General features: G+C 47.2%; 1 protein-coding gene across 1 annotated transcript in view; it reads right to left on the bottom strand.

Annotated features, from left to right (window-relative positions):
• The window catches only part of LOC142560415 (serine/threonine-protein kinase NIM1), a 72,283-nt gene extending 51,937 nt beyond the window's left edge, over positions 1-20,346 (bottom strand). The window contains exons 1-2 of the mRNA XM_075672511.1: positions 19,504-20,346; positions 10,835-10,981 (exon numbers count right to left, since the gene is read on the bottom strand). The gene's annotated coding sequence lies outside the window, so the exon portion shown is untranslated. The remainder of the gene's footprint in view (positions 1-10,834; positions 10,982-19,503) is intronic.
• Positions 20,347-21,148: the final 802 nt, after the last annotated feature.

Genomic DNA, 21,148 nt, shown 5'->3' with positions numbered 1-21,148 from the left:
ACGTGCTACAAATTTTATCGGAATTTATACCCGCGCATGCAACGAGCTCGCCGAATTAATTTGCAGTTGCTTTGCAGTTACTCAAACCCGCATTACCGAAAATCTAGCACTATATATGGCAGTCCATTGCTGACCTTATAGTAGTTTCAGAGCTTTCTTTAAAGATTGAGCCACATAGCTGCAGGTTTTTCACGCTTCTCCGGATGTGTAGGATTATTGACTGAGGAGAGGGAAGTAGTGTGGTCCTGGTCATGATGTCCTGACAAATGGAAAGTGCTACTTTCGCATTAATGCAGACGTGGTTAAAGGAGTGGACTAGCATTCCTCGAATGGGCGACGTACAATTTGGGCAGTGCGTATCGGCCCAGGGCTTGCTTATGTAGAGCGTGCCCCCCTCCCCCCCCCTCCCTCGCTCGTAGCTAGAGGAAATGGCAGCACATTGAACGGTAGGCGTCGGCGGTTGCGCAAGGACTTCGTCCGATGTGTCATAATTTTCCAGAAATTCTCGGTGCGCTATTTCCGTGGTTCTTGGCCTAGATAGTTAATGGTTTAAACACGTCAGCAGCGCTGCTGGGAAGCCGTCTCAACGGTGGTTTGTCACGTTCCGTGTGGCTCGGTACGAGCCGATGTGAAGTGCGGCAGTGCACATAGATCAATATCACCGTGTAATCAGCGCGTCGTCGTTGAGGCCGTGCGCAGTCTCTCGGCGGTGAAGGTCACGTTCGTTTCCTGCCCACAAATGAAAGGCGAGTGGGCAGTCAGCAGATGTTCGCGAAGAAGCCACACGCCATATTTGATCTATTCGCACCTTTCCCGAGGTGTGATACAGGCGGGGGGCCGCAGATAGATCGTGTACAAAGGAGTTGCACAACTTTGGAGGGGGCGGGACGCCCACAAGCCGCTTCCTACGCAGCTCAATTTGGGGTTATAACACTACTGTTATAATTGTTCGTTGCTCCAATATTTCTTCCCTTGTACGGGGCAGTTTGGAGTGTGTTTGCGCGTACGCAGCAAGTCGCCGTAAGTCTGGCTTCTCCGCAATAAGAAAGACTTTGAGGTGAAGCTTCCTTTTGAAATGTGTCTCGTTTCACAGGTTGCAGCCACCGCTTTGGCAGACAGGTTGTCCAGGGTTGTTTTCAATTTTCCAATTTATTATGTAGACGTAAAATGTTTGGAGTTTCCAAATCTGGCTGGACCCATAGCTGAAGGCTAGTTGCGGGTCCAATTAAAGAGTAATAGTCAGGTAAATACTGGTACTAATGTTATACACCATGGTTACAGCATACATTACCGCATTCTTATTCCATTATGTTATATCATTCATAGGTACGTGTTTAACAAATAAATATACACAAGCACTTAACGTATCAGAACGTCAAATTACCGGGAATATCAATATTTCAAGCTATAATGAGAAAGTTTTATATATAAGGTCGCATCAGAATGAATTAGATTGCACTGCTATATCTATAAAATGACAAGTAATAAGCGTAGAGACAACACTATCAATAATATCAGGGATTTTTATTTAGGCCGAGAAAGTATTTCCTAAGCATTGAAGAAAATTTTTCGCTTGTCCTATTTTCTACCGGTCGTTTATTGCAAACTTTAGGCCTAGTAAACTGAATCAAACGATGACCGTAAACATTCCTAGTAGGAAGAGAATTAAAATTTGGGAACGTCTGGTTTCCAGTCGCACGAGAGCATGAGCAAAATACAGACAAGATGAAACGGCAGGTTATTCTTGACAACACTAAAAAAGCACATGTGGCAATTTTGAATTCATGTATCATATCATAAGGGAACACATTCATTCTACTAAACAAAGCCTGATTCGGCTCATTATATCTTCAGTGAGTAATTTTTCTCAACGCTTGTTTCTGGTACTGGCGGACCGATTCAAGATAAGTCTTGTAAGTCGCACCCCAAGGTTCGTCACAATACGTTAGATGGCTGTGAATGAATTCAAAGTGTAATATACGCAGCGTTCTTAGAGCACAATGATGTCGTGCTTGTGAGGGAGTGCGTCGTATCCGGATTTCAGCTTTATGACGACTGCGCTTACTTGTTCCTGCCAGTGTAGGTCGTTATCGAATAGCACGCGCGAGGCATTTAAATGAGCTAAATCAATCCAATTGGATAACGTTTATTAATAACTGAAAACATTTAGGAGGCAGGGATTTGCTACGTGGGCGAAATACAGCATACGTTATCCTTTTAACGCTAATTGTAAGTTTGTTGATTACATTGATAGACCTTCAACTCTTCGTTTGTATTAGGTTCTAAATCATAAAGGTTGTCGCCTGTAACCACAATGCAAGTGTCATCGGCACACATAAGGACTTGATTTTAATATTAGTGGTAGGTCAATATTATATAAAGAAAATAACATTAGTCCAAGGACGGACCCTTGCTGGACCCCAGTGCTCGTATTCTGAGGTGATGATGTAATATATTTCATACTGACTACCTGCACGCGCTTTTGAAGGTAGCTGGTAAGAAGATTAAATATGGTACCATAGAAACAATAATGCTTCAGTTCGTTAAGAAATATAGAGTGGTCAACCGTGTTGAAGGCTCTTTTTTAGGTCCAAGAAGATGACTCCAACAAACATGGTATTTTGCAAAGCAACATTAATTATTTCAGTTAACGTTAACACTGCTGACGAAGTATAATAATTTGGACGATATCCATGTTGAAGCGGACACATAATCTGATAGTTGTCAATAAATTTATGAACTCGGCTGGCAAGAATCTTTTGGAAATTGGTGTTAAAGATTCTGAGCACGGAAATCGGTCTGTATTTACAAGGGTCAGTGCGATATCTATCTTTGAAGAATAGGGACAACCTTAGCAGTATTTAGCGGGGATGGATACCTGGAGCATTTCAAACAATGATTAACAGGTGACATAAACCTGGCCCTAAAGTATCTATGTTCTCTTTAATCAGGCGACTAGTGATACCATCAAGTCCGGAGGCTTTGGACGTTGGCACACTACTGGCTGTCGCTATGACGTTCTCGAGTTCATTGTCATACACGGCAAAAGTGTTCGGAACAGGACTCTGAGAAAATGATATATTGTCACAATCACTAAAATTCGCAGCGAAGGAATTCTCGATACACGAAAAAAATATGCATTAAATTGTTCTGCAGTGTTCTCGTAAATAGCATCGGGAAGTGCCATTTGTTTACATTTCCCTGCAACTTCATTTATGATCTCCCACATCTTTGTAAATATGTCTACTGTGTATATCTATATGTGTGTGTGACTGTATATGCTGTTAAGTGTTTGCCACAGTTATATCATAATCATCACCCACCACCTGAAGTAGCATGTCAGGCGAAACGCCAGGCTAACATATGCAGTATCTCATTAAAGCTTGTTTCTCGCTATCTCCCACATCTTTATTGTGTTAACATCTGCCTGCACAATTAACTCCGTATAATAATCTGTTTTACGTGATCTAATCATAGGGACAGGTTTATTTCGCTGTGTTTTTGATTGTTGTATATAGTATTCGTTGGATTGTGTCGCCACTTATCATACCAATATTCTTTGGTCTGAAGTGTTTCAAGTATCTGCTCTGTCATCTAAGGGCACACAGGTTTAATCCTGGTTATAGCGATATTAAGAGCGGTAATCAGGTTTGTTAGTTCGGTGTCGATATCCACGTTTTATATGTCATTGAAATACATCGAAAGAATATCTTTCCTTAATACCTCATAATCTAGTTTGGTTACAATATTAAATCATCGCACCTGAACTAGCATCCCAGGCGTGTTGCTGGGTTGTGGTTCCCAGCTATCGTCAAATTCTCAAATATTGCTGAACAATGAAACGTCAAACCGTCCTAAAAGACTTCGACCGCCTCGCCCTCTGCGAAAGGCGGTATAGAAATTGTATTATCGCTCTGATAACCTTCTGTAGCCGTCAGTAGACATAGTGTTGATAGGCAACTGAATGTCATGCATAATTCTTACAGCGAAGCTGTATAGCTCTACCTCTCAATGTGGCCCTGTCGTGACCGTACATAAAAACTCGGGAGGTGCGCGCCGCGTGCATCGCTGGGTCTCTCGCAGCTCCAGTAGATGGCGCTCGCATCCGTGGCCGTGCGGGGGAAAGAAAAAAAAAGAACCAGAAAGCTCGCCTTCCCGCATAGCGTTCGCCCCAAGCGTTTCCCGGTAAAGATTACGGTTGCATAAGCTGCAGTCGCTGGGAAGCGGCAGTTGTAGCATACGAAGCAGGGAGTGACGTAACTACAATTTCGTCTGCAAAGAAGAACCCGTCTGGCAACTGATTTGTATTGTGACATTACTATGAGAAGGCCACGTATAATGAGGACTCTTGAAGTGCAGCGTTCATACGAGACGCGGCCAAAGTGTGGTTAACTGCGCTTCTCTCTGGTCAACTCTTTGTAGGCGCACGAAGTAGCGGCGCAAGACACGTCGCAGGCCATTGAAACATCCTAGGCTAATAATTAGGTAAAGTGCATGCGAATATCGTCATGTGAATAATTTCACACTACGTCACCATGGGTAATCGTTCTACTTGTCGTTTACGGCTTCGCTGTCCAACTACCTTCACAGCGTGGATTGGAGGCCAATATTTTCAACTCTCCAGTCTCATTATGGCCGGCCAGGTGACCTCGCCCTCATCGTCTATGACACCTGGATCAACATGGGAACTATGTAGTTTGGCAAAACTTTACTGAAGAACGCATCCTTTTCATATTTTTCGTCACGATTTGGTAGTCCTTACGTGTCAGGCACAGGAACGCTGGTGCATTTTGAAGTTGTAATTGTTTGTTGAGTAAAAAACAAAACAAAAAAACGAACATAAAAAATGAAAACAAAAGTGATTGTGGCCTGACGGTTAGAAGCGTCGGGCTGCTGTACTCGGTTATTGAGATCCGATTCCACCATTAGGCGCGTTATTTAATTTCTTTTTTAAGTGTGAGCTAATCGCCAGGACAATAGCAGCACCCAGCAGCAGTCAACAACCCTGGTAAAGAAAGCCCGGAAGGGTTCGCAGAGAAAACTTCGCTTTAAAAGAAAGCGATGAAAAGGCTGGCAACTGCCACCAGCACAACGGCCAGCCTACTTTTCAGGAAGGAGGTGACACAAACATAGAAATGGAAAACAGGAAGAAGATAGGAAAAAAAAAAGTTCGCCAGCATGTTACGCTCCTGTAACACGTGAAGGCGAAAGCCTGCTGCACACGTGGTGATGCATTAATGCTATACGATAGGAGGGGTCAGACTTGCAAGACATAGCGAGCAGCAGTGATGTAAACGTATGACGCTGTAGGTGGATAATGTGAGCACCCAATGGCACTATCTAAATGTTCTTTCGTTATTTCTTTTGTTCTCTCTTTCCGTCTTTGTTCACATTCAGCCATTGCATCTTTGCTTGCTTGATGGGGTATGAGCCGTTCCTGATGGTGATAGTTTTGCTTCATTGTACTAGACGCCGCTTTCTTCAGGTAAGAACCGCTGTAGCAAGCCACTTAAGGTTCTCGCCTTTAAAAAAGAAAAAAAAGCAAGCTATGCCGCTGAACACCATGCATGACTTTTTTCGCCCCCCCCCCCCCCCCCAACTTCTAAGCATCACTGTCACGGACCACGTTACCTGGGTGGTTCACACATCACCTGTGACATTGGGAGCAACCTGTCACGCTTCTTTAGGCGAGACGCATCCAGTTATGAGGCGCCACCCCTTGCGCTGTATTTCTCCGTCTCTCTCTCAAATTGTGATGGGTACTTCAACTCATTACCGTGACAGGCGGGCTCGACACCGCCCTTCCCCTTTCCCGACCTTCGCGCCTGTGACCGGCCAGCAGCGTACCTGGCCGAAGGGCAGCACGTCGTGTGCCGCGGCACCATTTCCCGGCGTCGCCCCCCGCTCCCCATCCGTACAGCTCCGGCGTCGTGGCGTGCGTTATAGCCCGAGCTGCAGCGCCGACAACGAACGCGCGCTTCTACGGCGCGCTTTCTGACGGTGGGCTGTGTTTGTTCGGGCCCGTCGCCCGGGGTGGGGGGGGGGGGGAACTCTCTTGCGCCCGCCTCCTTTCTTTGTTCGCGTCCGACGGCGCTGCTGCGTACGGCCGCCCGTGTGCGTGCCTTCGTTCGCGTTCTCGGCGTTTGTGAGCACAGATCTGGCGAGCAGCCACGGCCCGGCAGGGGTGGCGGCGGCGGCGGCCTTTCGGAAAGTCAAGCGGGCTTCTTTTCGGCCGCTCGTATCGACTCGGGATTCAATCGATGTGCTTTCTTTCTCACGACCGCAGATACGGCGGGGGTAGTGCTGAACTGTATATGAAAACTAGTGGCGGCGCGCGTCTTAAACCAGGAGAATGTGGCGCGCGCGTTTTCTCTTTTTCTTTTTTTTCAGTGGCACTACCGCTGCGCGCAGTGGCTTGACAGGCTGGCTGTGTTTATGTGGCGCGATCAACGTGCTGTCGCTGTCAGATTTGACCAGATTTGATCGAGAAATATACCTAGCAGCTTAACTTTAACAAACGCGAGCACTGAGGAGCAATTGGTGCAACTTGCATTTGCCTTTTATATTAAATTGTTCATGGGTCTATAGGACTGTGTGCTGTGAATTTCTGACCCTATGACGTGGTTTCTTTTCGTTTTCTTACATATATTTTTGTATTGTTGTTTCCATTATGGGAAAAGGAGTAGCCGTTACCATTATAAGGTGACTACGTCTATATTATTAATTTTTTTTTTCAGTAAAAGAAAGCAAGATTCGTGAACTTTAGGTGGGGTGGGCGCACTACGCTTGGATAATTGAAGTATTCCCTTCCAGAAATATCCAGCAGCAGTGAGGAAGGCTGTCCCGTCTTTCAATGCCAGAGGGCCTCCCCTGAAAAATTTAAGCCTTAGAAGGACGCTAACCAGAAATCTGAAGTTGTTGGATTCGCAAATTGCACATTTGGAATACTGCACGCGTCAGCCGTAATTGGAGTCTTGGTAAGTGAGAAAGGAGGTAAAAATTAAAAGAGAACAAAACAGACGTGCTTGAACCTTCTGCGCTAGTTCCTGAAACATCGTGGGATTTAGGCATTTTCTTCTCTCTATAAGTAATAGTTTATTTATAACAAGAATTGAACTGACGTTCAAAGCAAGCCGAATAAATAAACTATAGAATTCTTAAAGCTTTTCCTGAATGAAAATGCCGCAAACGTGCTTTTATGCTTTCAAGACCCATGACCTCATTCGAACGTACCAGCGCTGCCTTTGGCCACTCAATTGAATAAAAGGAAACTTTGTCCTTTGTCTCATCCTCTAATAAGCGAACTTTTCCCGACGGAGTCATATTAGACTGCTGAAAAAATATTTGTAATACTAGAGTGTTGAACAAATATTTCTTAAGACTAAGCAGATGAATGGAACCGCTGATACAAGAACAGCGAAAACAATTACGACTTCTACGATAAAGACAGCGGAAAGTGTACCGTTTTCTCTTTGGTGCCATTTCATGCCTTGACAGGATTTATGGTAGCATCATTCGATAATGTGATTGTTCTATTTTTTTATCGTGATGTACATTTAAGTTTTTCAACGTGATAAAGCCGGCACCACATCTCGCTGCCAACCGACCCTTATTTTTTTCGCAAGAAGAAAGAACGACGATCGTGTCGAATACGACGTAATGGCGACATTTATAATACCGACGTCATGAAGACCACAACGGCGTGGCGATGTTCGCAGCGTACTGTTGGCCACTGCACGACGGCGGCACAACGAACGCACGACGGCTCAAAGGACCTGGAGCCGAGGTGGAATGCATCGTAAGCAAAAAAGGAGTTTTTTTTAACAAGCTCGTGGCTTAAAAAAAAAGAAGAATGTGATCATTTGTGTGCGACGGACAACATGCAAGCTCGATAATGTAGCTGTAAAACTCGCTTAATGGAGGATGACACGCTTCAATGCGATTGAATCCTACGTCACGCGACCTATGTTGAACTTCTGCGCCCGATGAGCGACCAACCGAGCGGGACAGGGTGACGCTTTTTATTCTGGTCCTCTCTACCTTCTGGGCTAATCTGACACGCAAACGTGACGTTGATATCGTGACAACAATGCGTGTCTACACGATTACAGGGCAAGCATGTGTGTACTGCGTGATCTCCTCGTCTGCTTTCTTTTTTCTCTCTCCTCTGCCCCGTTGTTGTCGAGAACGAGTGAACACGAACACATACCAACATCTCCGTGATAACTGACCGTTTTCCGCATGCTGATAAGCACCGCCAGATGCGAGCTTCGGTAACCTTCTAGGCCTTGTCAGGTGCTCTTTGGTACATTTCTACCAACACTCCGAATGGATCGTTCATTTGCAGAGGGATGGGACTGACAATTGCTTTTTCTTGTGTAGATGGGCGCATATTAGTGTTCGTAGAGTTCGATTGGCAAAAAATCCTTTGTGACAACCACTCGCTAAGAAAACGTCGGTGAAGCCGCCTTTTTAAAAAAACTTTTATGAGCGTTCCGAAAGCCGTGGAAGCAAACGTGATTCTGTGAACTGTGCTACATCGCCAGCCCGACATCTTTGCGCGCACCGTCGCGGCACATGCATGTCCGAGCGTAGACGCAGCACGCCTCTTCAACTCCGCGCGATCGCGTGACGGCAGGCTTTTAACCTGAAGCCTCGTTCCACCTGCATGCTATTGGCGTGCATGGTGATATGAGTTCTGAAGACGTGTACGAACGACCAAACTTCTGTGCGGAGCCCGGCCGCGGTGCGTTGCATAGCCAATAAATCGAAACTGCAGCGTCGTTGGTAGGCAATGCCCGCGCGTGTTATGGGCGAATGCTCCGGCACGCAAACCACATAACGTCCTGTTACCATATGTGGCCAGAATCGCCCAGGAGCTGTTTGCAAAGCGCGCCTTCTTTGTTGAGCACTCCATCGTTCTGGTGATGCGCACTGCATCGCATCAGCTCTGTGAAATGCAGCAAAGCTATATAAGTTGTGTCAATCATTCAGAAAACGTAACCAAAAGAAGGGCTCCCCTCTATTGGCAAATTCTGATCGCTACTCCATGCGACCCCACCTAGACGGAAGCTTCACGCATGTATCAGTTGCGTGCAATGGGCCAGCTCTCCTCGAATCTCCGGAGTGTTGCCACAACTACCGATTTATCACTACGTCTACTAATGTTTTTTTTTTTCATATGCTTAGGGATTCACTGGTAAAGCTCTGGAATCTGTCGAGTTTTGGCGTCTTCCAGAAACACGATAGCGAAACATGTGACTTATTTATAATTCAGTTTTTTTTTTGCTTCTAATTTCTACTACTGATTATTCAGTAGCTCGCTGCTAAAGTGCGATCAACCTTTTACTGCACACGAGCAGCACGTCATATCTGCTTTTAATAGTTTTGGGCTGTAAAGAATTGATTAATTTCTGGGGTATTAAGGGCCAAAGCCACGATTTGATTATGAGAGGCGCCGCAGTTGGGGGCTTTAACACGCACCGAACGCACGGTAGTTGCATTCCGTATTTTTTAGCTTTAGCGTAGCCCTAGATGCAGCTATCAGTTCAGTCTTCCGGTACCAAATGAGGCCCTTCCAAAACTCGTTTGAAAGTTTAAACAAGTTTCTGTTTTTTTTTCTATACCGTGTTGTTTTTCGAACAACGCACCGTGGCAGAAATTTTGATAGGGATGGAATTGGGGGTTACCGTTTCGCAGACGACACATTGTGGAATTAAAGGTTAAAAATAACAACCGAACTCACGCCGGCAAAAAACTTCGTTTCAAGTACCAGATTAAACAGCACAAAGGATCTACGCATGTTGCCTGGATTTTTCAGGTAGCTATGTACTGCTGCTTTCGTTTTGTTTTCTCTTTCTGGCATGTGCCGACACTGTATTTGGAACGAGTAATCGGCTGTCGTTGCCGATTGACCGAAACAAGCTGAATTAACGAATTCTGGGGTTTCACGGGCCGAAACCACGATCTGATTTTGAGGCACGCCGTAATGGGGGATTAATTTTGACGAGCTGGGGTCCTTTAACGTGCCCCCAATACGCGGGACACAGGCGTTCTTCTTCTTTTTTTTTTTTTTTTTTGCCTCCATCGAAATGCGGCCGCCGCGGCCGGGACTCGATCCCGCGACCTCGTGCTTAACAGTCCAGCACTATAGCCGCTAAGCCACCACAGCGGGTACGAAACGAGCTGTAGCGTCGCTGATGTGCACGTAGTCCTAAATATTAAAGCATGTTCACGTTCCCGTTTTCGCCATAGTTACGCTTCCTGTCTTTCTTTTTTTCTTTCGGCTCGTCCTACAACGAATCACCTACACCGAAACAAACACGCGCTTCAGACATGTTTTCGCGAACTATGCTAATACATTGTAAGTGTTTTTTTACCTTGTTTGTGCTTGCTCTTTTATTTCGTTCATTTCATCCTTGAAACATTCTTTCTTCGCGAGGGTGGCGTTAAATAACCGTAGTCGCAGGTTTCCCATGCACAACAGCGTCAGCTTCTCTGATGTAGAAATAAAATATTCCGTTCGTTTATTTTACCATAATAATTTATGCTATATAACATAGATAAATAGAGCAGCTGAGGTGCTCTTTACTTCAAACCTTGCCACAGTGACCCCTTGCATAACAGAACAGTTCCCTGTATTTTCGACTTTTAGAACCTGTTCAACATGAAGTTTGTGTCCTTTCAATAAAATAGCTGCGAGGACTAAACGACCTGATAGAAATTTCAGGGAGGTCTGAAACGCCGTACAGTCAAGTTCTGTTTCGCCAAAACTGCCGATCGAGGAAGTTGAGCGAACTGTTTTTCGATCTTAATGGTGCGATTATGCACTTACAGAGGGCAGCAGCAGTCTATCCTGTCGGTGCTCGGGCGGCTGTAGGGAGACAGGGTTGCAGAGCTAGCGCGGGGCGGGTCTGGGTGGCCGGAAGTCGCTACGCCGTGCCAAGCTCAGCTGGGCAGTGCGACCACGTCTTGCGAGTACCTGCAAATTTCAAAGAGAATTTGGGCGTAAGGCGCAGGTCGGAAGGCGCATGCCGTGAAGTGGCACGCCAAAATTCTGCAGATCCGACGCGATGCTGGGATCTAGACGGTGCGACGCTTGTTCGGTCTACAGTCGAGTGCCTTTACAGCGAACGCCGCTACAGCGAAATGCCCCCTGTAACGAAGGGGAAAAAATTGTGTACCGGTTCTGTTGTGAGCTGTGCAAAGGTCAACCTTTACAACAAAGTGCCTTCTATAACGAACGATTTCGGAGGCCCGAAGCACTTCGTTATAATGTCATTGGGCTGTAAATTGCGACCCTCATTCGCGAGGTAGCAGCAGCAACGGGTGACGCGAGCGGAGCCTCGCTATTTGTAACTGTCAGATTGCCACGTGACGACGACGATGTGTGGTGCTTGTCAAGAAAATAATTGCGATGAGAGGCGCCCGCACACAGGAGCACGACCCATGCGTAAATAAATTTAAAGCTTGTGTGCCCTTTGTGTAACAGTTGCACATGAACAATCTGGGGTTTTAACCAAGAATGGGTGCAAGTGAGAAAGAGGGAGAGAGAGAGAGAGAAAGAAAAAAATGCTCCGCTTCACAAGCAATTTGACACACTTGGCTTAGGCGCACCAGCAATTGTTTCGTCTTTCAATTTTTAAAGTTAGGTACAAACTATGAAACCCGCTAGGATGAGGCGGAAAGCGGAGAGGGTTGCTGTGAGAAAAGGAGAGAGGATGACAGAGAGGTCTGCCGAAAGGGTACCCGCTTGGATGCACTATATAGGGATAAACGGGGGCACGGGATTGAAAGACGAGAGATTACCCTTTTAGCGCTGAAGGATTAATCTTTCTAACCTGACAGGCTTTGACTGATGGTTTGCGGCTGACGCATTTCATAAGTCACCCCTGCAGGATCTTCATAAAACGTGCTTCCGTGCTTTTATATAAATTCTTATTGTATTATGGCATTTGGCAATCTCTGCGGGAGACAGAATGATAAAAAAGAAGACTGTACATTGTATCTTAAACACTTGTGCACGCGAAATAATGCGAAAACCAGTTATAATGAACCGAAATATATTACTAAATTTTGTATTATTTGCAGGATCGTACGATGTGTCCTCACTTGTAGTTTGAAATGGATCGTTTTTGTAGTCCTCAGAGCTTTCTCTATACGAGCATGGGGCATACATTAGGAACAATTGTCTGGCGGATTGATTTTTCTTTTAATATTGCATCTACACGATCTTCCTTACCTTTTCTGTGACAATGGTCATCGACGTAAGCGCATTTCGACCCGTTCCGCATTTGCACCGTCAACCCTCTGTTGGAGTCATGGATGCCGACAGCTTGCAACGCCTCTGTTTTGTTTGCGACAATTTGACAGTAGCTCTGGTGGTCGACGGACGCACATTGTGACCTTGTTCCGCGTTCTCCCCCATTTGTCCCCTATCGAGTTTGTTTTCATCGCCGCCGTTTCCAGCGAGTCGCGCACTGTGACGGGTGCTGCATCAGCGCAAAGAATTAACTGAAGGTGTATTACTCGCTTCTCTTGAACGTCGAGCAATCGGCTGCCATGGGCGATTTATATAGTCAACCTTGTATTGGCGTCATGCAACGTGGCAGCTGGCAACTCCCCTCTGTTAGCGTGAGCTTGGCTTCAGCATTTGGGGGTCGATGGATGCACATTGTTACCTGTCATATATTTTTCTAGGCGGAAAGAAGGACGATTTTAATGAAGAAAACATAGGAGAGGTTAGTCTGAGCTTTGTGGTACGCTTGTACTGCGCACGTTTTCGACTGGGATACAAAAGTCATTGATTGTGTCAAACCGGATTATATGTTGTTTTCTTTTGTTAACGTGCATGTGAGTGAATGGCTTGGAGCGATTGCTGCTGCTAAAGGTGTCCAACTTTCCATGTAACATAGTTGCGAAACCACTGTTATTTGCCGACGATCCACGAGGTATCGTTATATTTCTCCCACAAATAAAACTGCAAGTCTAGAGGATGGTTGTTTTTCGGACAGAGAAAGTCACAAGCAGGTCCTGATACAATTGCTTTGTCGCTTCCAGAAAGAGCGAGGAAGATTTATTTAGATATGCGATCGGCCTGGGGGAGGTACTAGTGATAGTGCAGTATTCGTACTATTGCATGCCGCTGTGCTCAGAAGGAGGATGAGGAGAGGGCGATGAGAATGATGATGAGGACAGGCAACGTGTTTCTGCTAGATACACGTTCGTGTCCGAAGTGCCCGTGCACAGCGTTGAAGATGGGGCTGTGTTAACGAAAAATACAACGAGGGCCTTGATGGTCCGCTTAGTTGATCTTGTGTCCAGCCAAGGGTCCAGGAACAATTTTTCACTCAACTACCTATTGTAAGTATTCCGATAGCTAAGAGGTTAATGCCCGTTGTTCCTAGTCATATTGTGGACAAGCAACAATTAGGTTCTCTCCACTGTTCCTAGCACGCTGCATGTGTGATGGACATCTTCGCCGATCGCGAAGGTGTCCATTGCCAGAGGTTCTCCTATGACAGCCTTCATCGCTGCAGATGTCCTCAGAGCACACATCCGAGACCTGACTCGGAATTTCCTCACGCCATCTTGCTTGCATACGGCATTTTCCAAAAGTGTTGTAAGACACCACTCCTACTTTCCGACACAATTCGCGCACGCTACACGAACGTCAGCACCGTTGTGGTGTCTGCACCGGCCGCCAGTACAATTGGCAATTCAAGTCGTCAAAAAGAAAGATGAAGCGTCACTGCAAACTTTAAAGCAAGCAACTTGGGAACACATTTATAACGTGCAAAGATTCCAGCAACACGTCTGCACTGATGATTGGGTAAAACTCGACAACTCTGCTGCTGCAGTCATCATCCCCGCGACATCTGGGGAAATCAAACTAAACACTTCATGTGGGACCACATCGACGGGTGCAGAGCTTTCGGCACTCCGTGCTGCACTTGGTTTTACTGATGAATAACCACCGCAACGATGGGCAGTGTCTTTTTTCCGAATCCAAGGCAGCAGCTCCTTAGAACATACAAAGCGCAATGCGCCACGGACCCAATGAACAACTGCCCTCAGAAATTCAACAGACATATGGTCGCCGCCATGACAAGAGATGCATCATAATCTTTCAGTGGCTTCCAGGACATTGCAACATCAGCGGTAATGTACACGCCGGCGAAACCGCCCGATGTGTACTTGAAAGTGGACAATGTGTTTTGATTCCCCTTTCGCGAACAGCCGCTGCGGCTGGGCTGCGATTGATGTCCCGTGAATCTGCGTTGCCTCTGTGGGACTCGAACGTTTTCGCCATGTGTCGTTTGCGTTCGTTGTCTCCGGATATACAAATATATCTACTGCCTGGGTTACCACGACGTAAACAGACCATGCTTTACCGTCTGTGGCTAGGCGCCGCATTGAGAAACTCTTGTGCCTTCCTTAATGGAATGGCCAGCAGCCCCATGTGCACCTGTGTTGAGACGCTCGCACACATCTGTGTCTGCCCGCCATATAAGTGCGGAGAGGCAAGCGATGTACAGAGTGTGGGACCAATTGGAGAATCGTCCACTGTCAGAACTGAAAGCTCAAGGCCAGTGCACTCAAATAGCTCCTTTCCGCGCCCTTTCTCTTTTTATCCCCCTACTTCTTGACACCACCCTCCCACGCAGGATAGTCGACCGGAACTTCCTCTGGTTAACCTCCCTGCCATTCTATGCACCTCTCTCTCTCTCTCTCTCTCTCTCTCTCTCTCTCTCTCTCTCTCTTTTCAAAGGCTGATGTGGAGTGCGGGGGACGCCCATAATCTCCAGCATGGCTTGATTACCGCTAAAAAAAAAAAAAATACCGCGAAATAAAGTAAGAACAACACGGGCCGTATTACCGCCCGCGTCCGGCTTTTCTGGCTAACTTCCTTACCTTTTTTGCATCTCTCTTCCTCTGCATAGAATAAAAGCTTTTCTGTGGACATGACATTTAGCCTCGTGGCAAATGACAGCAACTTGGGCTCGACGTGCTGACATTTCGCAGCGACACCTACTTGCTATGCAAGAGCACGAACTGGACAGGCTTGAGGAGCTGGTTCTGAAGGGTTGCGAAATTAGTCCGGCTGATTATGCGGACGTCAAAGTCAGGGTATTGCTAACCGACGCACCCGATAACAAGCCGGATAGTATTTCCAAGTTCCCGCCTTGTAATATATTCGCTGGGTTTGCTTTGTCGCAAACACATAGTTGCTGCAGTGAAGCCCGCTTGCCGGAAAAAACGTCCTGTGTGTAGCGTGTAGGTATGTTGCAAGTAAACTTACTTTACGACGTTGAGAGCGCATGCGCGCGAGAAGAGCGCGGGGGGGGGGGGGGGGAGGGGGGGCAATGGGGCAGCTGCCGGTGCCGTGATGACAGTAGTTCTCGCCGTTTTCCTGCTTCTCGATTTTAAGACAACCTCGAGAGGAATGTCAAAGAGAATGACATTGTTAGGCTTGACATAATTGATGAGCTCAAGAAACAAGCACAGCACGAAAGAGGTTGGACACGGCACAAGGTCTACTCTCAATTGTTATTTCTGAGCGTCGTCATGAGCTATACAGATACGCTGATGCGCTCATAAAAAAAAGTTTTGACTTTTTGATAGACCTCCGGGAAGCCGATTTCCGCGTTCGAGGAAAACAATAACTACCATGATTAACTATAATAATGTCAAATCTGCACCCATTAAGCTCTCAACAAGTCATTTAATAGCCGTTGTACATTTTTGCAGTTGATGTTAGGCTTGATTCACGCAACTGTCATCCGCCCCGTCCCGCAACATTCCCGAGAAACCCTACCCTTCACGAGAAACCGGAGAGGAAACGCTCTGGCTCGACGGTTACCGGTGCCGTGACATTGTCAGGACGGGTCGGATGATGGCTGCGTGAATCAGGCAAGTGAAGAGTGCGTCTCTTCAACTCCACTCCTTTTAACTCCTATCATTGTCACCCGCCGTGGTTGCTCAGTGGCTATGGTGTTGGGCTGCTGAGTACGAGGTCGCGGGATCGAATCCTGGCCACGGCGGCCGCATTTCGATGGGGGCGAAATGCGAAAACATCCATGTGCTTAGATTTAGGCGCACGTTAAAGAACCCCAGGTGGTCAAAATTTCCGGAGTCCTCCACTACGGCGTGCCTCATAATCAGAAAGTGGTTTTGGCACGTAAAACCCCAAATATTATTATTATCCGATCATTGTCTGCTACCTGCCTTATTCCACGCGAGCTCAGCGGGTTTGTCATGGTAAAAAGACAGCTGTGCTTCTTACCATATAGTTTCCCTTCAGCCTTCTACGGACTACTGATACCGGCATGCTTTGCGGCAGAGGTGGTGTAGTCAAACTTGCGAAATTGGCTTAAAGAAAGAGCTTGAGGAGATGGCAGCAATTTTTTTTTCTAACGAAGGAATTGGAAGTAACTGTTGCGTAACTGAATTCGGCGGATTTTTTCAATCCCTATTATTTGGAAGCCTGCATGTTTCGTCACCTGTCACGAGCCTCGGGACGTTCTCGGCGTGTATGATAGTGCTGCTCGCGCAGTGGGGCAAAAGGAGAGCGCTTTTGGCTGTTTTGAGAGTATCGACTCGTATATCTTTTTGTATGTGTGTGTTAACGTGGAAGCCGCATCGCGAAGACAATGGTATTGTGTATGCGTATTTCCTTTTCTGTTTGTTTGGTTGTTAGCTGTTCTTCTACTTGTTTCTTTTGCCCTTGGCATATCGTTGTATTTATTGTATTTTTGTTATGATGAGACTAAGTATCAGGTTGATTAGAAAAAAAATGTTTGAAGTCAGTGCTGTTCCTGTCGCTTACTTTGTTTCAGTGTGTGGCTCGCGCTGGTTTCGTGACCCCAATTTACCAACTAGCCGAAACGCAGACCTCGCCTAATGAGACCTATTACCTAACTTTAAATATGGACCCAATAGTAGTGTTAAGTTTTTATATTTGTGTGTGTTCCTGTTGTGTGCGTTGTTTCACTTTTCGCCCTTCATCTATGGTAATATTCGAAGCGATCAGCCAAGCCAGACAGCGCCAGTTGCAATTAGACATCTTGCTCATTTGGTTCTGTGCGTTTCCAAGAATATTATTCCTTTCTTTATAGACCGCTGAGTAGTCCGAGCACAAAGCCGAATGTCGTGTTTGCAGACAAGGAAAGTGTTCTCACGCGTTAGTTGCTTTTGCAGTCGAGCCAACAGCGTTAGGTGGAGTAGCCAGTTCGTACGTAATGTGCTGTAATCGATTTCGCAGACGAGAGCCATATGGGTGCTAGTATTTTCCCTTCGTGAGTAAATGCTAGGTGGGGCACCTAATTTGTACGTGATGTGCTATAAATCATTTCAGCTGTCGTGGTTTCGGAGTGGTTTGGGCGTTCTTCCGCCGAGCAAAACATCGAAGTTTGAACTCCAGGGTGCGTTTCGTTGTGCTGCGGAATGTAGGAACGCCGGTGCGCATGGTTTAGGTGCACTTTAAAGAACCTGCAGTTGAGCTGAATTGTGTGGAAGTCTCTTTTAGTGCGGCTTCTATTGCACCCCAGGTGTCGCTGTCGATGCCTTTAGTTGTTAAATTTGATTTCGTCGGCTGGAAAGAAACGACCCAGCCTTTTGAAAAATCATTAATGTGCGTGTGTATACAACGGAGGCATCAGCTGAATGTCCAGTCGTTCGACGCATCTTTAACATGGTAAAGTGGTGCACCGTGTCTCTTTGGAAAAAATGCAGATAATCACGCGATTCCGGTGGGGCTGACGTCATGCGATGTGATTCCGATCTGTGAATCGCCGTAGCTCAGTGATGCATATTGACGCTCGCTCTACGCGTGAATGGAAATAAGTCGTGTGTTATTGAGCGACATCCGAATAGCATCGATTGCATCATGGGGCGATATGAGCTTAACGTCAGTTGTGTCATTGAGCGATATCAGATCAACATCCAACGTGTCATTTAGCGATAACAGAATCGATCGTCTAATTGAGCGATATCAGATTCACTGAGATCACACTGAGTTCCAGTTTAGGATGGCATAATGCTGGGTGAATTTTCTCACGAACACATGTGAATAGCGCGCAAATAAAAGTACAACGACGCACCAACATCACCTGTGCATCACATGCACTGCCATTTTTGTTTCGCTCTGTTTTCTTCTTCCTTTTATTTTCTTAACGTGCGAACTCATCACATATAAACTTTTCATTGTTCCTGAAGTTTATTTCGTTGGACATTTCCCCATAACGCTGATTATAGTCAGCGCAGTAAACAAACATATTCTGGTTCAGTTTAAGTGCTTTGTTATGTTTTTGCTTGTTTCCCTTTGGCTTATTTCATAATGTAACGCCGTCTGAATTCCTATATATCCATTTTCGATTTGGAAAATTCTTGGGTTAGAAGAAGTCAGAGAACATTCCTCCAAGAATTTTACTGTGACACTGATGTCGTGAAAGGTAATCGTTTTGATAGTGGCTACAGACACGTTTTCGTGCAATATGTGCGGAGCGCACACCAGATCAGTTCATCAAAACTTCTTCCGCGAGAAATTCGCAGCTAGCGATAATGCGTTCATTTATGTTTTTGCTCCGAGGTGGTTAAAACTTAATAATACCGATCGCGATAGAAAGCCGCGAATAGATCCATAACGGTTTGGTTTGTCAGTTATGTCGGGCTGTTCTGATAAGCGTTAAGACAATTAGAATGCTGCCGTATTTCTGAGTAGCCACGTACACATCTACCACCAAGCGAGCTGCAACCACGACTCCTCCAGCTGATGGAGTGTCGGTTTCGGGCTAGTTGGTACGTTATAATTAGCGAGAACTATAACTGCTGAGCGAAGGAAGAGTGCACAGCGTGACAGACGACGACAACAAGCGCTTGTCGTCGTCTGTCACGCTGTGTGTACTCTTTCTTCGTTCAGCCCTTTAGCTCTCGCTAACTCCCAGCAGTTTCAGCAGGTCAGATAACTGAGCTGTTTGGCGCACGTTGACCTTATGCTGGAACTGGGCGAAGTGCAGGGCGTGGAAGAAGAGGTAACACGAGCGCAGATTTAACTAGGTTTTCCTTTGAGCAACAGTATTGAGACCACGGAATCCGCGATAAGGTCGATTATCTCATTCGCCTGTGTTTGTAACTTGACATTGAGGATGGCAGTGCAAGCTTGATTCGTGTTGCGAACTTTCCAGTGCTCTCGCGAGCTTCAGTTGGTGCGTCTGAATTTCTTAATTTCGCGTAAATTAAGTTTTTCATTTCTTTTTTGGGCTAGCGGGTGGTCCGTATATCGCTTCCGAGTGTACATTTAATTTTTTACAGGTGTAAATTCTCCCCAGTGTACGTTTTCTTCGTTCTCGTCCATTACGTTGCGCTGTATCCACTTAACATTTCCACTAACTTAAGTTCGCGAACTTGTGAAGTAACGTCGCTCCGACCTTACGCGCACCACCGAGCGACGTACGGCCGGAACAACGTCAACTTCGCGCACCTAAGGAAACCGACGCCGCTCACCTGCTCACAGCATCGCGGCGACCGCTGGGACTCTTCTCAAAAGCCGGCAGCGGCGAAGTCGGAAGAAGGCCCGCCACCGTGCAAGACGACGCCGCGGGAAGAAGGGGCTTCTCCGCACAGCACATGGCAAAGCGCTCCGCTCAATGAGCGTAGCCAGCTCCTCGCAGTCCCGTTACGAACGTTCTCCCCTCCCGGAATCGGGTACGGCGTTACGCGTCGGGGCCGACATCGTAGTCGACGTGCGTAGAAACAACAACGTATTCTCGTCGACGCCTGTTGCTTCTCTCCCGCACGAACGCTTCTCTTGACGTTTCGCGCCTTCGGTGTCTCCGCCCTTCTCCCCACGTCGTGGGCGTGTGTCGAGGCGACGAGGTCGGGGCGCTAAGCGCGCGAACCTGCCGCCGTCTCGTGTCTCGCCGGCTTAAGAGAGCTCCATTGCGTCGGTTGCGAACTCGCGTCGGATGGAGGCTCGGATAATACGGAGTGGACAAGGACTTTGAAGAAGTAGGACCACCGTTGAACTAACCTCTCTCTCCTCTCCTTCCAGTTCTCCCGCCACGCCTTCATGTCCGACGCGACGGGTTCGGCGTTCGAGCCTGACGGGCGATGCCGCGTCGAATCGAGCTCCTCTCTTGAGCGGCCGCTGAAATTCGACGGGGGAAACAACGATCCGCCTCAGTCTCTCGCTCGAGTTCTGGGCACTCTCGGCGAGCGCAGTGCGGCTTGGGGCACGCGCGGAGAGTTGCGAACGAGCCGTCGTAGCACCGAAGCCACCCACCGAGAAACCAAAGTCCGGCGACCGGCACGCTCACGGCTCGCGCCGCTGTGTCCAACCGAACTGGCCCGGGCTCCTCCCGATGTTCGAAGCGCTGCTGCTGGATGATGACGAGACTACGTGGAGTAGAGGCGAGGAGAACACGCCGAAAGAGGAGAGGGCGAGGGGGGGGGCGTACCGCGCGAGCTTTTATTACTCCGTATTTTTATTTTTTGTTCTCCGCCGTCCGTTCCCCCACCTCCGTTTCCGTCGTAGCTACGTGCGAGTCTGCGTTCCACGCGATGCGTGCGCGCTTCATTTTTTTTCTTCTCGTCCTATGTTTGTTTTTGACTGTACATTCGCTCAGAGCTGAGCGCGCTTTTTCTTTCCCTCCTCTGGGAGCCAGCGACGCACGAGCGTTCGTTCACGGCGAGATCGTGTCCGCGCCCGCGCCGCTCTTCGGGCTCACTTTCGCCGATCGATACGCGAGAGGGAGAGAGTGCGCGAGTCTCCCCGGTGAGCCCGAGAAGAGGAAAGGGTCTCTCCATTGAAGTCCTCTCGTTGGCTTTCTCTTCTTTACAACACTCGGCAGCATTCTCCTTTGTACGTCTGCGTTTTTGTGCGAGCAGTCGATCGGAACGGACCAGAGTCGCCACCTGCCGACGGTGCTCGCAATCAACGGGAAAGCGCGTGACGAGTTGAATCGCAAAGTCAGTAATTCGCGGTGCTTTTGTTTCGCACCCAGTTGTCAGATCTCATATTGTGGCACAGTTTAGTCTTCCTTCGGCATAATTGCAACGCTAAATGAAATGAAAGTTGCACAAGGGCGACGCTTCGTGGCAGATGTGCCGAACTCCTGGGCTGCTCGTTTGCTGGATACGCCGAGAGATG

The sequence above is a fragment of the Dermacentor variabilis genome, chromosome 10 (assembly GCF_050947875.1).
Source record: "Dermacentor variabilis isolate Ectoservices chromosome 10, ASM5094787v1, whole genome shotgun sequence".
Lineage (NCBI taxonomy): Eukaryota > Metazoa > Arthropoda > Arachnida > Ixodida > Ixodidae > Dermacentor > Dermacentor variabilis.
The sequence above is the reverse complement of the archived record's forward strand: the minus strand, read 5'-3'. Positions and strand labels throughout refer to the sequence as shown.